General features: G+C 40.6%; 1 protein-coding gene across 6 annotated transcripts in view; it reads right to left on the bottom strand.

The window, feature by feature from the left end:
* The window catches only part of cep85l (centrosomal protein 85, like), a 239,013-nt gene that overhangs the window by 129,791 nt on the left and 92,060 nt on the right, over positions 1-17,162 (bottom strand). Inside the window, exon 1 of one of the 6 annotated variants that reach the window (XM_055635755.1) lies at positions 2,200-2,405. The exons of the other annotated variants lie outside the window; for them this stretch is intronic. The gene's annotated coding sequence lies outside the window, so the exon portion shown is untranslated. Of the gene's footprint in view, positions 1-2,199; positions 2,406-17,162 lie in introns of those variants that run through there. 6 annotated transcript variants of the gene reach the window in all.

The raw sequence follows: 17,162 nt of genomic DNA, 5'->3' as shown, positions 1-17,162 counted from the left end.
CCAGCAAGTCAAGTCAAGTCAAGTTTATTTGTCACATGCACATCTCGTATGCTGATTTTTGCTGCCAAAGTGAAATGAAAAGTGGCAATCCTCGTGGACTTTGTGCAAAAAGACAAACAAACAAACAACCAAACAAACTACAAACAGAACAGCACCGCCATTCATTGTGATCATGACTGATCGTCCCCAATCAATAACCCATGCCTGCCTTCTCCCCATATCCCTTGATTCCACCAGCCCCTAGAGCTCTATCTAACTCTCTCTTAAATCCATCCAGTGATTTGGCCTCCACTGCCATCTGTGGCAGGGAATTCCACAAATTCACAACTCTCTGGGTGAAAAAGTTTTTTCTCACCTCAGTCTTAAATTGTCTCCTCTTTATTCTAAGACTGTGGCCCCAGGTTCTGGACTCGCCCAACATTGGGAACATTTTTCTTGCATCTAGCTTGTCCAGTCCTTTTATAATTTTATATGTTTCTATAAGATCCCCCCTCATCCTTCTAAACTCCAGTGAATACAAGCCTATTCTTTTCTATCTTTCCTCATATGACAGTCCCGCCATCCCAGGGATCAATCTCGTGAACCTACGCTGCACTGCCGCAATCACAAGGATGTCCTTCCTCAAATTAGGAGACCAAAATTGTACACAATACTCCAGATGTGGTCTTACCAGAGCCCTATACAACTGCAGAAGAACTATTTACTCCTATACTGAAATCCTCTTGTTATAAAGGCCAACATTCCATTAGCTTTCTTCACTGCCTGCTGTACCTGCATCGCCAACTTTCAGTGACTGGTGTGCAAGGACACCCAGATCTCGCTGTACCTCTCCCTTACCTAACCTAACCCCATTGAGATAATAATCTGCCCCCTTGTTTTTGCTGCCAAAGTGGATAACTGCACATTTATCTATATTATACTGCATCTACCATGCATTTGCCCACTCACTCAACCTGTCCAGGTCACCCTGCAACCTCCAACATCCTCTTCACAGTTCACACTGCCACCCAGCTTTGTGTCATCCACAAACTTGCTAGCGTTGCTCCTAATTCCCTCTTCCAAATCATTAATATATAAGGTAAACAGTTTCGGCCCCAACACCGAGCCTTGCAGAACTCCACTCGCCACTGCCTGCCATTCTGTAAAGGACCTGTTCACTCCTACTCTTTGCTTCCTATCTGCCAACCAATTTTCTATCCACGTCAACACCCTACCCCCTATACCATGTGCTCTAATTGTAGTCACCAGTCTCCCGTGCAGGAACTTATCAAAGGCTTTCTGAAAGTTTAGATACACTACATCTACTGGCACCCCTTCATCCATTTTACTTGTCACATACCCCAAAGATTCGTCAAGCATGATTTTCCTTTCATAAATCCATACTTAGGAATCACATTCTTAGACCTGGCCAAAGTATCTAGATTCAGGACAAGAAATTGATCTACATGTTAGCACACACTGACAGGTCATTGTGCAATAGTTTATTGTTTCAGGCACAGGACCATTGCTATAAGACATTCATTTGTGCACATGGTCTTCATTCCTGCTGCAAAATGCCCTTGGGCATCCTGTGCATCCTCATTTTTAATTCATGCTATTTATTGGGATGTATCTACCGTCTAAAGCAGGGGTTCCCAACCTTTTTCGTCCCGTTACCCCTGGCAACTTTAATAGCACATAACAATATTATTTCACTTATTTATGAACAACTAATGATGTACCAGTATACCAGATACCAGTATACCAGAACCAAACACTGTCAGTCAATGAGAAAAAATATGTACAAATCCAGAATCATCAAATTTACCCCCAGGGTAGGCGAAATTTACCCCAGGTTTGGGATCCCTTGATCTACAGGGTAGATCTTGATGGTAGAGGAAAAACAATCATGAGTTTTTAGGCAGTCTATATATCTCCTGATTTGCATTTCCAGCAGGAGATATAAAGCAATCTGATAACCCGTTTTTTTTAGTTTTACCAATCTTGACAGTGTCAAGATTTCTCTCCACAATGAAACTTCTGAGAATGCCCGACCCAGCACTTTCATTGAATACATTGCATCCTCAGAAAAAATTATAGTCAAAAATCTAATCTACTGAACATTTCATTTCATTTATGTCCCCGCCATCTGGCAAAGAAGTATTAATTTATTATGACTACATATCAAAGCTCTGACCATTGTCCCAGCTCCAGACATACATTTACCACATTTTGACTTGTTTTCTTAACACATCATTTGGATGTTGCAACCTAAATAAAGAGATATTGCACTCATGTGGCAGCAATCACTTCCTTTTCTGAGTCCAAATACTTGTCAAGGTCAACAAAATACATTTATAGTGCAATTATTGCTATAATGCGAGAAATTACGACAATTAATTTCCTATTATGACATTGGTCAATTAGTTAAATGTCATAATGGGTCCCTAATGATGAAATCAATAAGAAAAAAACAGAAACATGCAGACCTGCTTAATATGCTCCACTACCTTCATGTAATGCTGATTCCTTTGTGATTTATTGGTACATTGGGCCATTGTGCTTCCTTTGTTTACGATAAGGTGCATTCTAGCAGCACCATGGCATTTTATGTATTTGCGTGGGTCAGAAAAGTCTTGCATTGTAGGAATGTCTTTGTCTAAATGTTTGCCACATTTCCAATAGAGACTCCTTTCATTGCAAATAAACAACACAGTGGATTCCACTGTTTCAATTTTGCACGTGCAATCTGAATATTTTACAGCAACAATTCAAATATCAGTTGCGTGGGATAAGTTGCAATCTTTGTTCCGAAATAGAATAACTGCTATTTGCCGAAGAGTAAGTTCTGATGCAGAATTACGAGCTGAGTCGCACAGGTTGGGAGGACTTCTTGCTTGTTTTCTCAGGTACAGGTTGCTCAAGTTGTTGGCTGCACATCACACCTACAGTCAATGTTCATTTGTGATGGCATTGGCGAGGAGATGGACGTACTTTTTCTTACATGACAATGTGTTGGGCCGGGAATGGAAGGACTAATCTTGCAAAGGTGGAATGGTGCTCTGTCAAATGAGGGTGATGTATGATTGGAGGGAGCTGGAATGACCCTACAATGTTGCTGTTGTCTTCCTTAGGGAGAGGTTTTACAGAAGAGAATTCTTGTGCAAACTGTACACCATACGTTCGCAAGCAAGTGTACAGTGTAGTGATGGATATAGAATCAGTAGCCTCAGGAATAGTCAAGTAAACTCTGCTAAATAGATGATAGTACCCTTTTCCACCTATCATTTCTGATTCATTCTTCCAAATAAATAGGTTGCAGATTGTAGTTGTATCTAGTGAAAGGAGGGGGTATCAAACTTCCTAGGCCTCTTCATGGGGCAGTTAAATCACTCAGTCTGCATTCACATAAAAATGCCAGACTTTGTAAGAACTGCCAATTTCTTTATCCCAGAGATATCAGCAAATCATTTTGGTTTATAGGAAAGTTGCTTTGTTATCACATTCTTTTTAAAAAATCCAATGTTCTTAAAGTGTCGTAAATGTGTTTTTACTCTTAAACTGAAATATAATTGCATTTTACTGAACTTTTATATTAAATACTGAATTCTAATTACTGAAATATAAAATAATCTGAAAAAGGGTCTCGACCCGAAACGCAATCTATTCCTTTTCTCCAGACATGCTGTCTGACCCGCTGAGTTACTCCAGCTTTTTGTGTCTATCTTTGGTTTAATCCAGCATCTGCAGTTCCTTCCTACACATATAATCTTCAAACCTCCATAATGAGATTTGATCAAAAAATTATCTTAAATATTAGTTCAGGCATCTGGGCAACTTTCAATAACATGATTACTACATAGAATTTCCTTTATAATAATGTCACACAATATCACTATTGATGACTGCTGCACAATAGTCGGCACTACCCATGATGCTTGTGATATATATATATATATATATATATATATATATATATATATATATATATATATATATATATATATATATATATATATATATATATATATATATATATATATATATATATATATATATACTGGAAAAATCCACATATAGATTAGCTTTTTCAGATGTGCAAATTACAGACACTAGCCGGACATTATCAAGGCTGCAGCCATTTCTGTCCCCACTGAATTCAGCTACCTTTCAATATTGTGTGGACGAAATGAGTTGGCTAGACATTGGTATCCATGATGATGGATATCAGGAAAAGTGAATGCAATTATGGACTTGGCTCTTCCTGCCATGATTATAAATATTTCAATAGCTTTTTTGATGCACGGGGCTTCAAAAGAATAGAGAGTGAGCCTCTGTGCTTGCCCTCACAGAATAATGCTTGGTTGGAAGGCACAAGAGCATTGCGTGAATACATTAGTTGGCAGAAGTCCAGTTGTATTCAGCTGCTTTTGGTGCTCATAAATTCTCATTGATTCTCATTGTCCTGTGCAGTGATTTCTCCTTTGGTATCTCATAATGCTGAATGGTTCCTGTCACACTACCCAACATAGTTTTTCTTTAGTCCTTACAGCGAGGAAGGAATGGAATGGATCAGACCAAGGCTAAGTAGGTTATGATGGTAATCCGATCTGTCGTCAATGGCCCACATTACCTACTGCTTGGTTTTGGGGTGCCAAACATGTATTTTGCAGATCCCCATTAGCAGGGTGTATGCCCCATTCTAAACCTTGGAGAATCACATCCCTGCATAAGATAATCAAACACACTTTTATTCAGACAGAAAACAAAATGATGACAAATCTTTCCAACACATTTCTACAAATAAATTAGTTTATACAAAGACAAGCAGAAAGGGATAAGCAAATTACTAGGTTATATTTTTTGGTATGCTGACAATTGACATATCCCTGGGCGAGATTTAGCTGCACATTACCCATTGTAATTTAGGATATTGACTTAGTCCTTCAGTGATACATGGTTTAGTGTTACTTTTGACGGTTAAGTCAACGCTAATTCAGGGTTTAAAAAAAAGCAACCTTTGCAAAACTGAGATTTACATTATATGTGTCTGGTGTCAATTTCAAGTGTGTCATTAGCAACAAATGAGAAATGTTAATGGGCCATTAAATTAACTGTAAACCTCGTAAATACAAAATTGCAAACTAAATGGTGATGAAAAAAAGAGCATTCTGCCACCACCCATATATCCAGGAAACCCTGCAGCCTTGACATTACTGCAAAATATCAGTATCCTTCAAGAGGGAATCAAGAGTGATTATTTGTTGTATGCATGGATATGAATTAGAAAAATGAAAGTTTTCCATCCATAATGCAAAATCATGTGTTAAAGCTCCAGGATGGTGGTCAGAGCATCTTGAACATTTGAAGGAAGCCAGTTGTCTCTCCCAATATATTTAGTCTTAGCATTTTTCCATAGGCCATCAACAGAACCAAGAACAGTATAGAACAGGACACAGAAATTGAACCTTTAGCCCACAATGCCTCTGCCAAACATGCAAACACACTCCCATCTGCCTGCACATGATCCATATTCTTCCATTCCCCGGACTTCATTGTGTCTATCCAAAAGCCTCTTAAATGCCACTATCATATCAGCCCCCACCACCACCTATGACAGTGCCTTCCAGGCATCGATCAAGCTCTGTGTAAATAACTTGCTGCGTGCATCTCCTTTAAACTTTGCTCCTCTCCTTAAAAGCAATGCTCTCTAGCCCTTGGTATATCCACCCTGGGGAAAATGGTTCAGACTGTCTGCTATCTATTCCACATAATTTTATACGCTTCTATGAGGTCTCCCCTCAGAGTCTGATGCTCCAGAGAAAACATTCAAGTTTGTCCAGGCTTGCCTTATAGTTAATACTCTTAACCATTTAGAGGTTTGTTCCAGTGTCTTTTTGGTATATTTTTTCTTTAGTGAGAATCTCCAGGCAGGAAAATGTAATTTAACTTAGCCGCTGATATCTAATGCACTTCATTCCAGTATAGAAGGCAATTTAAATTCTGACAATGCAGCTTTGTCTAAAACACCACCTTTGTATGTTGGCTTCTTGAATATTTTACAGCAGCAATTCAACTGTCAGTTGCGAAGAAAACTTTGCGATTATTGTTCCAAAATAGAAATATCAACAATTTGTTGAATAAAATGTCCTGATGCTGGTTTACATTTAGACAAGCTCACTCGCATACGTTGGGAGGACCTTTTACTTTTTTTGTCTCAGGATGCTGCCTGCACATCACGCCTATAGCCAATGTTCATTTGTGATCGCATTGACATAGAGATGGATGTACTTCTCCCAACACATCAATAGTCGTCAGAACACAATTTGTCACGGAATGGAAGGACTAACCCTGCATAGGTGGAATGGTGCAGTGTCAAAGGAAGGGTGGTGTTTGACCACCAGGGGCGCCGGGGAGATGGCCAGCCCTGCCGGCAGTCTGTTTTTTTGTTATGTTTAGTGTTGTTAAAAGTTTGATTTAATGTACTTTGGTTTGTTTTATGTGGGGGGAGGGGGGAGGATTAGGGGGAGCTATTTTCAGGTTCTTACCTTCACAGAGATTAGATCATTTTTTGGATCACATTCTCCGGGCTCTGCGGCCTACCATCGCTGGAGTTGGAAGCCGCCTCGGACTGTCGTGAGCCCCACCGTGGGGAGCGGAGTTAACATTAGAGCAGATCCCTTGCCATCTTCAGACTGAAGACTCACATCAGTCTGAAGAAGGGTTTTGGCCCGAAACGTTGCCTATTTCCTTCGCTCCATAGATGCTGCCTCACCCACTGAGTTTCTCCGGCATTTTTGTCTACCTTCGATTTTCCAGCATCTGCAGTTCCTTCTTAAACACCTATCTTCATTTAAAACAGGCCATTCTGTTTCAGAATCAAAGAGATTTTACTCTCAGGACTGAGATGCAGGGTTGTAGAAAATATAGTTAATGGCAAACTTTAGAAACTGTGTTAGAAGGAGCTGCAGATGCTGGTTTAAACCGACGATTGACTAAAACTAAGCGATCTCTAAACTAAACTAAACTAGACACAAAATGCTGGAGTAACTTAGGCAGCATCTCTGGAGAGAAGGAATGGGTGACATAGCACTCATTACCATATTATAATTATGATAGATAAAGAACGCCATTGATAATTAATCATTTTTTAATTGTGATACATATGGTATAACTATGAAACTATGCTAATGATAAAATATCTCATGAAAAAGTACCAACATTAAAATAGGGCTTTGTTAGGTTCAAATTTATTCAGGACCTTTCATTACCAAAATATAGATAAACTAAGTTCCAGCTAATGTTAAAACCAATGAGAATAAACTACTGGAGTAGTGTTTCTTTTAATCAGACCACGAGAATGTTCATACACATGGCCTATCCCAAGTTATCCAATCATGGTGAACCTTGGCCTTTGTAGAACTTCTATAATGGTGTTTCTATGACAGTTAAATTGATTATTGGTCATTGGTAAAGATGAAATACACAGTCGCTATTGGAACACAAAAGAAAATCATGTTCCTTTCAGAGGACTTCCGTACATAACTCACAAGAGAGTCAGAATTTCAGTTCCACCTGCCTCTAGGCTTAGCTTGGAGTTAGCTAGCATTTTAAAACTTGGCATGGCCCCTTCTTGTCCTCTACAAACTCAACTGCTTGAGCAGGGTAGTGTTTGGGTCTCACTGTGCTTGGAGTTATCATATGCTCAGTCTAGAAACAAGGCCGGCAGCTGACTCACTCACTCTGGAGTCACATCAACTAAATCATCACAAGAGGCCCTCCAGGAGGTCCCATTTATTTCTGAGTTGGAGTACCATACAATATGAACAATTTCAAATTTCTCATGGAAAATTTTGCCCATCATGCCCAGGCTGGCTCACAGAGTCATCATATCCACTCCCCCACAATCTACCATTCATCTATACTATGGGAGCAATTTATAGAAGTTAATGAACCCAAATGTCTTTGCAAGCTCAGCACAGGCTTCACTGGAGGTCAGTGTCGAAACCATGTCACTGTAGTTGTTAGGCAGCAGTTGCAACACCACCCCGTCCTTCCTTATTCTTTTAAGTGATGGACAGAGTTAGGGGATTTAACTGCAGTAGTTGAAGATGCTGGGCAGTTCCATCACTGCCATATATCCCAAGGTGGAAGCCCTCCTGAAATGGACCCTTGTCACCCCTCTGAACCCATCAGAAATTGTGCCAATAATCGACAGTAGTAACATGCTGGCACTTACACCAGGACATGCGTAAATGGTACATGCTTAAAATGCTTAAATCTCATCATCCTACAAAACCCATTAGCAATGGGTTCAATAATCTACAGTTGTAACATGCTGGTACTTATACCAGGATGTGCCACAACACATGGAATTTGAGTCCTTGCATTTTGGAAGCTTGCAACAGAGCCTTTTCTTTGGATAATATTGTTTTGAAGAATTAAAACACAATTTTACCCATACATGTTGACAATAAATGCATTCATCCTGGACCAGCCCCAACAACATTCACATCCCGTTGGACTGGCCAACTCAAAATTGAACATTTTCAGAGTTAGTACTTGCTCCAAATACCATGAAAATTAAGTATTAGGCAATCATATAGCACCCGGATTGCAAATGGAAATTTTCAGTGTCGAGGTGCTCTGTTGCAGGATTTAAAAGAAAGGTGTAGTTTCTACTTTTGTGCTTATTCACTGCACCTCGGTTCATGTGACAAAGAAAGTACCATACCATGAGTTGTGGCATTTGCCCAGCACCTGTTAAGACAGATGAGCCCTATGTGTGGCAACAGAATACTTTCCTCTTTCTCCATCCAGTCCGTTTTGAGGCATCCTGGAGCAACTGCAGGACATCCAGTTCCCAACTGAAGCTTGCCTTCCGTCCTTGACTGCAATAATAGGAGAGAACCCATCTTTATATTTCTCCAAGCATCACAAGTGCAACTCAGTGCTTGGAGAACCCATTCTTGGCAGGGCGCCAGTCTAAAACATCCTGAGCTTTTTTAAAATAGATTTATTTCAATATTTTAACAGTTAGCAGACGAGAAATCTTGTTCCTCAAAACCTACCAACAATTTAAACCTGCATTCCAAAATTGAGAAATTACAAAATAATGAGCTATATTTCATTAGTATTCATATAAGCAAGTAAAAATCTGCACAGATCTACATTTGGCCCACTGCCTTGCTGGAACTTCATCCTTTAACAAAGAGGCCATGTTTAATTGATAATTGGTTTGCAGACCACATCAGCACAATTAGCATAAATTGTGGCTGCAATTGTCACACCACCAAAGCCAGCTTGAGCTAGGAAAGGAGTTGGTAATAATGCACAATCTGCCTTGCTGAAAGCATCCCCCCATTCGGCATGGTATGGGAGGGGTGGGTAGGAGCAATGGTGGTGTTTGTGGAGCTATGGGAGCACTCTTGCACATCCTGGCACAAGTGAAGATATTCATAAAATAATTCACAAACATTGCTTTTGTTGATTGATCAAGAATCCCAAGGGGAAAGACACTGACACACTGAGATATTAGATCCCTACTAACATAAGGTTCTCATTAAATGGACCCCATAAATTTAGCAATGTGACTAACAGCTGAGCAATCTGGATACAGGCGAACTCATTGTTTGTTATGCAACCTTACATCAGGAAAACATTTGCAATGCAGAGAGACCTCTACTCTATAATGTACTGCAAGGGTTGAATTTATACAAAACTTCATCAATCTCACAGAGGCAGCTCTAAGCACTTCACACACAACAAATCACTTTAAGTGCCTGTAGTTTTGTACCTGCAGAAGCAGTAATAAAATTAATCCATTTTCCATGATGTCGGTTCAAAGATGGATGTGGATCAGGAGACTAATAACAGATTGCCACAAAATATGTAATTCATCCCTATCATTGTTTTCTGTGCATCAGGTTGTATCTTTGATCCTATGATTTGTTAAACACAATCGAAACAACGGTTTATAATTAAAGACCTAAAGCATTGAAAAATGTATCCAAGAGTCAGAGTTCAAAACTTGCAGATGAAGAATGACTTGAGCATACATCCAGCTCGTCGTGTTCACCAGCACTAAACTATCACCACTGGAGAGGTTACCAATAACGGGAACTGTAATAACTGGTAACACCAATTTTGACCTTGGATGGATTTTAGATGTGATCTTTTTATTTATTTTTTATTAGATTTCTGTTTATTCCCTTACAATCCTCCAGGCAAGTTTAATTAAGTCATTGGGTTGATACAACCCGATTGTATTGGTAAGTGCTCTCTGATTTGTATCACTCCAAAGTGGGAACATTTACTGTATATCTGTTAGAAAGGATTTCTGTCATGTTATATGAATTCAGGAAGAAAGTTTGGAATGAGCATTGGATGCATGAAAACCATGAGAATGGGGTTAGGAGGGAGAGCTAGATCAACCATGATTGAATGGCGGAGTCGAAGTGATCGGCCGAAAGGCCTAATCCTAATCCTAATACTTATGATTTTTGACCTTATGACTTTCATACCTAGTAACCCAGCTCCTGTCAGCTTTGTTTGAGAAACATCATTAGTCCAGGCTGACAAGGCTTATCATTCCACTGCAGAGATGACAGTAGGGCAGTGATGTCAATACTTCATACTCTCCAGCTGCAGCTAAAAGCAAGCTTTAAAATATCTTGCCCTGATCCTATTCCCATCACTAAACTAAACATAATCCCACTTCTTCTATTCCTGGGCATAAATATCACCACCAATAGTACGGGTCTAACCATATTGATGCTGCTGCCAAGAAAGCATACCAATGCCTCTACTTCCTCAGAAGGCCAAGGAAATTTGAGATGTCGCAATTACTCATCATTTTCTACAGATGTACCACAGAAAGCATCTTGTAAGGATTGGATCACTGCTTGTATGGTAGTTACAAGGCAGTATAGGCATATTAACGATTTAGACAAAGGAATTAAATGTAATGTCTCCATGTTTGCGGATGACACAAAGCTGGGTGGCAGTGTGAGCTGCGAGGAGGATACTGAGGCTGCAGGGTGACTTGGATAGGTTGGGTGAGTGGGCAGATGCATAGCTAATGCAGTATAATGTGGATAAATGTGAGGTTATCCACTTTGGTAGCAAGAACAGGAAGGCAGATAATTATCTGAATTGTGTCAGATTAGGAAAAAAGGAGGTGCAACGAGACCTGGACGTCCTTGTACGTCAGTCACTGAAAGTAAGCATGCAGGTACAGCAGGCAGTGGAGAAAGCAAATGGCATGTTGGCCTTCATAGCGAGAGGATTTGAGTATCGGAGCAAGGAGGTCCTACTGCGGTTGTACAGGGCCCTGGTGAGACCACACCTGGAGTATGATGTGCAGTTTTGGTTTCCTGGTTTGAGGAAGGGCATTCTTGCTTTTCAGGGAGTGCAGCGTAGGTTCACCAGGTTAATTCCCGGGATGGCGGGACTGACAAATGATGAAAGAATGGGTCAACTGGGCTTGTATTCACTGGAATTTAGAAGGATGAGAGGATATCTTATTGAATCATATAAAATTCTTAAAGGATTGGACAGGCTAGATGCAGGAAAATGTTCCCGATGTTGGGTGAGTCCAGAACCAGGGGTCACAGTTTAAGAATAAGGGGTAGGCCATTTAGAACTGAGATGAGGAAAAACGTTTTCACCCAGAGAGTTGTGAATCAGTGGAATTCTCTGCCATAGAAGGCAGTGGAGGCCAATTCACTGGATGTTTTCAAGAGAGAGTTAGATTTAGCTCATAGGGCTAAAGGACACAAGGGATATGGGGAAGAAGCAGGAACGGGGGTACTGATTTTAGATGGTCAGCCATGATCATATTGAATAGCGATACTGGTTCGAAGGGCCAAATGGCCTTCTTGTGCACCTATTTTTCTATATTTCTATGAAAGAATGCATCGACTGGACATATTCACAGGAATTCACAGGAATTCAGAAGGATAAGAAGGGATCTTATAGAAACATATAAAATTATTAAGGGAGTGGACAGGCTAGATGCAGGAAAAATATTCCCGATGTTGTAGGAGTCCAGAACCAGGGGCACAGTTTAAAAATAAAAGGTAGGCCATTTAGGATTGAGATGAGGAAAATAAATTTCACCCAGAGAGTTGTGAATCTGTGGTATTCTCTGCCGCAGGCGGCAGTGGAGGCCAATTCACTGGATGTTTTCAAGAGAGAGTTGGATATAGCTCTTAGGGCTAATGGAATCAAGGAATATGAGGAGAAAGCAGGAACGGTATACTGATTTTGGATGATCAGCCATGAGCATATTGAATGGCAGTGCAGGCTCGAAGGGCCGAATGGCCTACTCCTGCACCTATTTTCTATGTTTCTATGTTTACTTTGCTCAAGTCTGCATGAAGTTGCAGAGTAGTGAATGCAGCCCAGTCCACCATACCAACCAGCATCTCCGCTATGGACACCATCTACACTTCATGCTGCCTCTGGGAAACAACCAGTTCAGTTCAGTTTAGTTTATTGTCACATGTTCCGTGCTAAACAGTCAGTGGAAAGACAATGCAAAATTACAAACGAGCCATTCACAGTGCACAGATACATGATAAGGGAATAATGTTTAGTGCAAGATAAAGCCAGTAAAGTCTCATCAAAGATAGTCTGAGGATCACCAATGAGGTAGCTAGTAGTTCAGGACATAATCAAGGACCAGTTAGTTACACATTTCCTCTTTTCCTCTCCTGTTGGGCAGAACATACAAAAGCTTGAAAGCACATACCGCTAGATTCAGGGACAGCTTCATCCCTGCTGTTATCAGGCTACTAAACCAACCTTTATTATGCTAAAGGTGTAGTCCCTGCTTCCCAACCTGCCTCGTTGCGGCCTTTAGATCTTTTTTTAATCAGCTCTTTCTCTGTATCTATAACACCACATTCTGCACTCTAGTTATTTTTTCTTTGTACTACCTAGAGTACTTGTGTATTTCTTGCTTGTACTGTACTCGTGTAAGATATGAGTAGTGGAGATAGCATGCAAACATAGTTTTTTCACTAAATGTCAGTACACGTGACAATACTAAAACAATATTACATGTTGTGAAAAATAAGGTGCATATCACAGACCAAGGTTTACAGAGCAATTAAAACTCACACTTCCCATTTGTAGCTCTGCGATTGGCAGAGTTCTGAAATGTTCTCTACAAACCAGAGTCAAACACAACATAACATTTGCTGAGGCCTCACCTGCAGTGAGAATATACATTTCCGCAATGAAAACCAAACAAAAAATGTCTCTGAATTCTCTAATTCTTCAGTCTCTATCTCAGTGGATTGGCATTTATTGATTACAGCATGACGCATCCATCAACTCCATGGCTCATCTTTAGTTAGATTATAATGGCGGATGGCTCGCCTCCTAAACTGTGGCGCCAGTAGAGGTTAAAAGTGTACCGTCATTTCTCATATGTCTTTTTTCCTTCCTACCCACAAATGAGCTGTCAATAAAAGTGCATTGTGCGGCTCAGCTGTGGCCCGAATATTTCTCAATGAGCACTCCATCATTAACATTGTAAACAGCACAAATTCACTTACTGACTTTGATGAGATTTTGAGCATGCTTTGCAGTCTGATAAAACAATGGTGTCACACACATCGCGGATTTCAGCTCTGAATAATAGAAGATTTTTTGGAGAAAAAGTACTGTGGATTAATCAATTTTGTAAGAATTTAAGTAGAATAAAGCTATTAATTTTTTTTTAAACATTGATCTATGTTTAAAAAAAAATTAATAGCTTTATTCTACTTAAATTCTTACAAAATTGATTAATCCACAGTACTTTTTCTCCAAAAATTCTTCTATTATTCAGAATCATTTTTCTTTGAGGATATGGACAGCTCTTGAACAATAGGACAATCTCCCTGTAGATGAATGGGTGGTTTGAAAATGCATTAGAGTTAGGGTTCGTTAAGGTGTAGTTATTAACAAACAGCTCCAGTAGATAAGACATGCCCAAGATGGTCTCAAATAATCCTCCATGGAGCTAGAGAGAGCTAGTCAATTGGATATAGAAGGTTTCATGGAAGGAAACAGAGGTTGAGGTGGTAGATTGTTATTTGGGCTGGAGCCCTGTGACTAATGGTGTGCCTCAAGGATCAGTGCTGGACCATTTTCTGTCTGTAGTTCATATTAATGATTTGGATGATAACGTACTAGGCACAGGTATTAAGTTTGCAGATTACACTAAAGTGGGTGGTATCGTAGATAGCGAAGATGGTTGTCAAAAATTACAGCAGGATCTTGATCAGCTGTACAAGTGGGCTGAGCAATGATTGATGGAGTTTAATGCAGATAAGTGTGAGGTATTTCACTTTGGGAAGTCAATGTGGGGCAGGACCATCACAGTGATTGACAGGACCCTGGGGAGTGTTAGAGAGCACAGAGGTCAAGGAATGCTGGTACATAATTAGCTGAAAGGTAGATGGGGTGGTCAAGAAGTCCTTTTGTACATTGGCCTTCAGAGTACACCAGTCAGAGTATTGAGTATGAAAGTTTATTTACAGTTCAAGATATTGGTGAGGCTGCATTTGGAGTATTGTGTTCAGTTTTTGTCAGCCTGCTATAGGAAGGATGTTGTTAAACTGAAAAGAGTGCAGAGAAGATTTACAAGGATGTTATTCAGATTTGAAGGCTTGAGCTATAGGAAGAGATTAGGCAGACTAGGACTTTATTCCTTGAAGCACAGGAGGGTGAGGGGTGATCTTAGAGAAGTGTATAAAATCATGAAGGGAATAGTTAGGGTGAATGCCCAAAGTCCTTTACCCAGAGTAGGGGAATCAAGAATCTGAGGATATGGATTTTAGAGGAGAATTATTTAATAGGAACCTGACGGGCAACATTTTTAATTCCGAAGATAGAGGGTACTATATGAAACAAGCTGTCAGAGGAAGTAGTTGAGGCAGGTACAATACAATACAATACAATACAATACAAATTTATTATCATTTGAGCCCCAGTGAGACTCAAACGAAATGTTGTTTCCACAGCCATACAAACAAAGACACTGTCTTACAGACATACACATAATTAAATTCACACAAACATCCATCACAGTGAAGCCACTGTGATGGAAGGCAAGTCTTTTCTCTCCCCTGTTCTCCGTGTCTCTCCCGATGTCCAAGCCCCAGGCGGGCGATGATGAGTCCCACGGCCATTTTAGGCCGCGCGGGGCGATTTACGGCCCCGCTCCCGGTCTGAAAGTCCAAGGTTGGAACCCCCACGGGCGATGGTGAGTCCCACGGCCATGAAGCCGTGCCGGGTGATGTACTGTCCCGGTCCGGGTTGTTCCAACCCCGCGACACGGGCTGGAGAAGTCGCGTTGCGGGAGCTCCGGGAAGCGGTCTCTCTCTCTCCTCCCAGACCCCGCGAGCTCCCGATGTCCCAGTCCACCGGACCTGCGGCTGCGTTGCTGGAGCCTCCGAGCCCCAGGAGTCGAGTCGCAGCAGCGAGTCACCGCCGCTCCCCACGCTCCGAGGCCGGCCAGCCCCACGATGGTGAGTAGTCCGCAGCTCCGCAGTCTCCCGAGCCCCCGGGTCGTTCAGGCTGGAGGCCGCTCCACGGTGCTAGGCCCCAACGACAGCCGAGACCCGACAGGGAAAAAGTCGGGTCTCCCGGACAGGGAAGAGATTTAAAACAGTTTCCCCCCCTCCCCGCCCCCCCCGCCCCCCACATTTACACATTTAAAAATACTATTAAAAAACACCAAACACTACATTTAACTAGACAAAAAATAAAAAAAAGACAGACAGGCTGTAGGGGCCGCTGCAACGGGTGAGTCGCGCCGCCAAACAAACAGATGGGGCATCCTGGCAAGTTGGGCCAAAGAGCCTTTTACCGTGCACAGAGATATGGCATAGAATGAGGCCTATTGGTTCATGAGAGGCACAAAGAATATCCCCCGATCAATATGTAAGACAGTTTTGAATACAATCTTGAATACAAGAATTAACAATGCCGCCACAAATACTAATGACTGGACTTCTCAATATGCATATTACCACAACAATTCTATTTTATGGATATTCAATAAACCCGCAGGTGCAAAATTATTCAGGTAATACGAATCAGACATTACCTTAGAGAGCTTGAAGATCAAGGAGGAACAGGCAGACTTTATTGGATGCCTGGTCCGATTTCAAATTGATAGCAGAACATGTTGATAAGTGATTAGTTCACACAATGGTCAGTGATCTTTTCCCCTCAAATGAAACTCTTCACATTACAAAATTCCTTTTATTCTAATTCTTTATTTTACTGATTACAGCTGATAAATTAGTTTTGGAGGCTAATGAAATATCCAATCTCTTAGCTTGGAAATTATTCAGTGTGGCTCAGAACATCCCTCTGACAGATCCATCTAATTTAGTGTTCCATGTAAGCTGATTGCTCAACAACTTCTCACATTTACATTCCACTAACTTTATTGGGCGACAGAAGAAACAGCCAAAACTGTAATTAAGCCTGCACAAAACATTGTTGCTCAGTAAAAAGACAGATATAAATTAATCTGTTGGAAAGCACTTCAAATTACATTCCTTTCATGTCCAAAATTAGGTTTATATTTCAGAATCAGGAGATGAGCAGTTATTATTTATAAGTACTGCTTTCAAATTTTAGTGTCTCCATTATAATTGTTATGGAAACTAAACCTAGAGATTAGATCCATTAGTACTTTTTTTAATGTGTGGATAGATCAACATACTTATGTAACACCAGCTGTAAATTATATTGTTGATTGTTAAATCACTCAAGACTATGGGTCAGATTGTGCTTGACTTAAACCATGCCTTTGTTCTTCACCTGCATGTTCCAACAGTTGTACAAACCTTTCAAGACCCTATCTATGTGAGCCATGTTTGGAGACCAAGTCTTAGACAGCAGACCCTGATATCCCACCACTACTGCTGCCCAGAAACACACCTTTCCCAGCTCCTTGCCAACAACATATCACTGGTTTTAAATATGACAGTCAGAGACATTTAAAGGAAATTAAATGATTTAAATATAAATAAAAATAAAAATTAATAAATCTGCTTAGTAATAATAAGAAGAACCATAAAGGTGTATAAAATCATGAGAGGAATGCAGTGGGTGGAAACACAGTTTCTTACCCAGATTAGGGAAATCAAGAACAATACATCAGTTTCAGGTGA

The sequence above is a fragment of the Leucoraja erinacea genome, chromosome 5 (assembly GCF_028641065.1).
Source record: "Leucoraja erinacea ecotype New England chromosome 5, Leri_hhj_1, whole genome shotgun sequence".
NCBI classification, from domain to species: Eukaryota; Metazoa; Chordata; class Chondrichthyes; order Rajiformes; family Rajidae; genus Leucoraja; species Leucoraja erinaceus.
The sequence above is the reverse complement of the archived record's forward strand: the minus strand, read 5'-3'. Positions and strand labels throughout refer to the sequence as shown.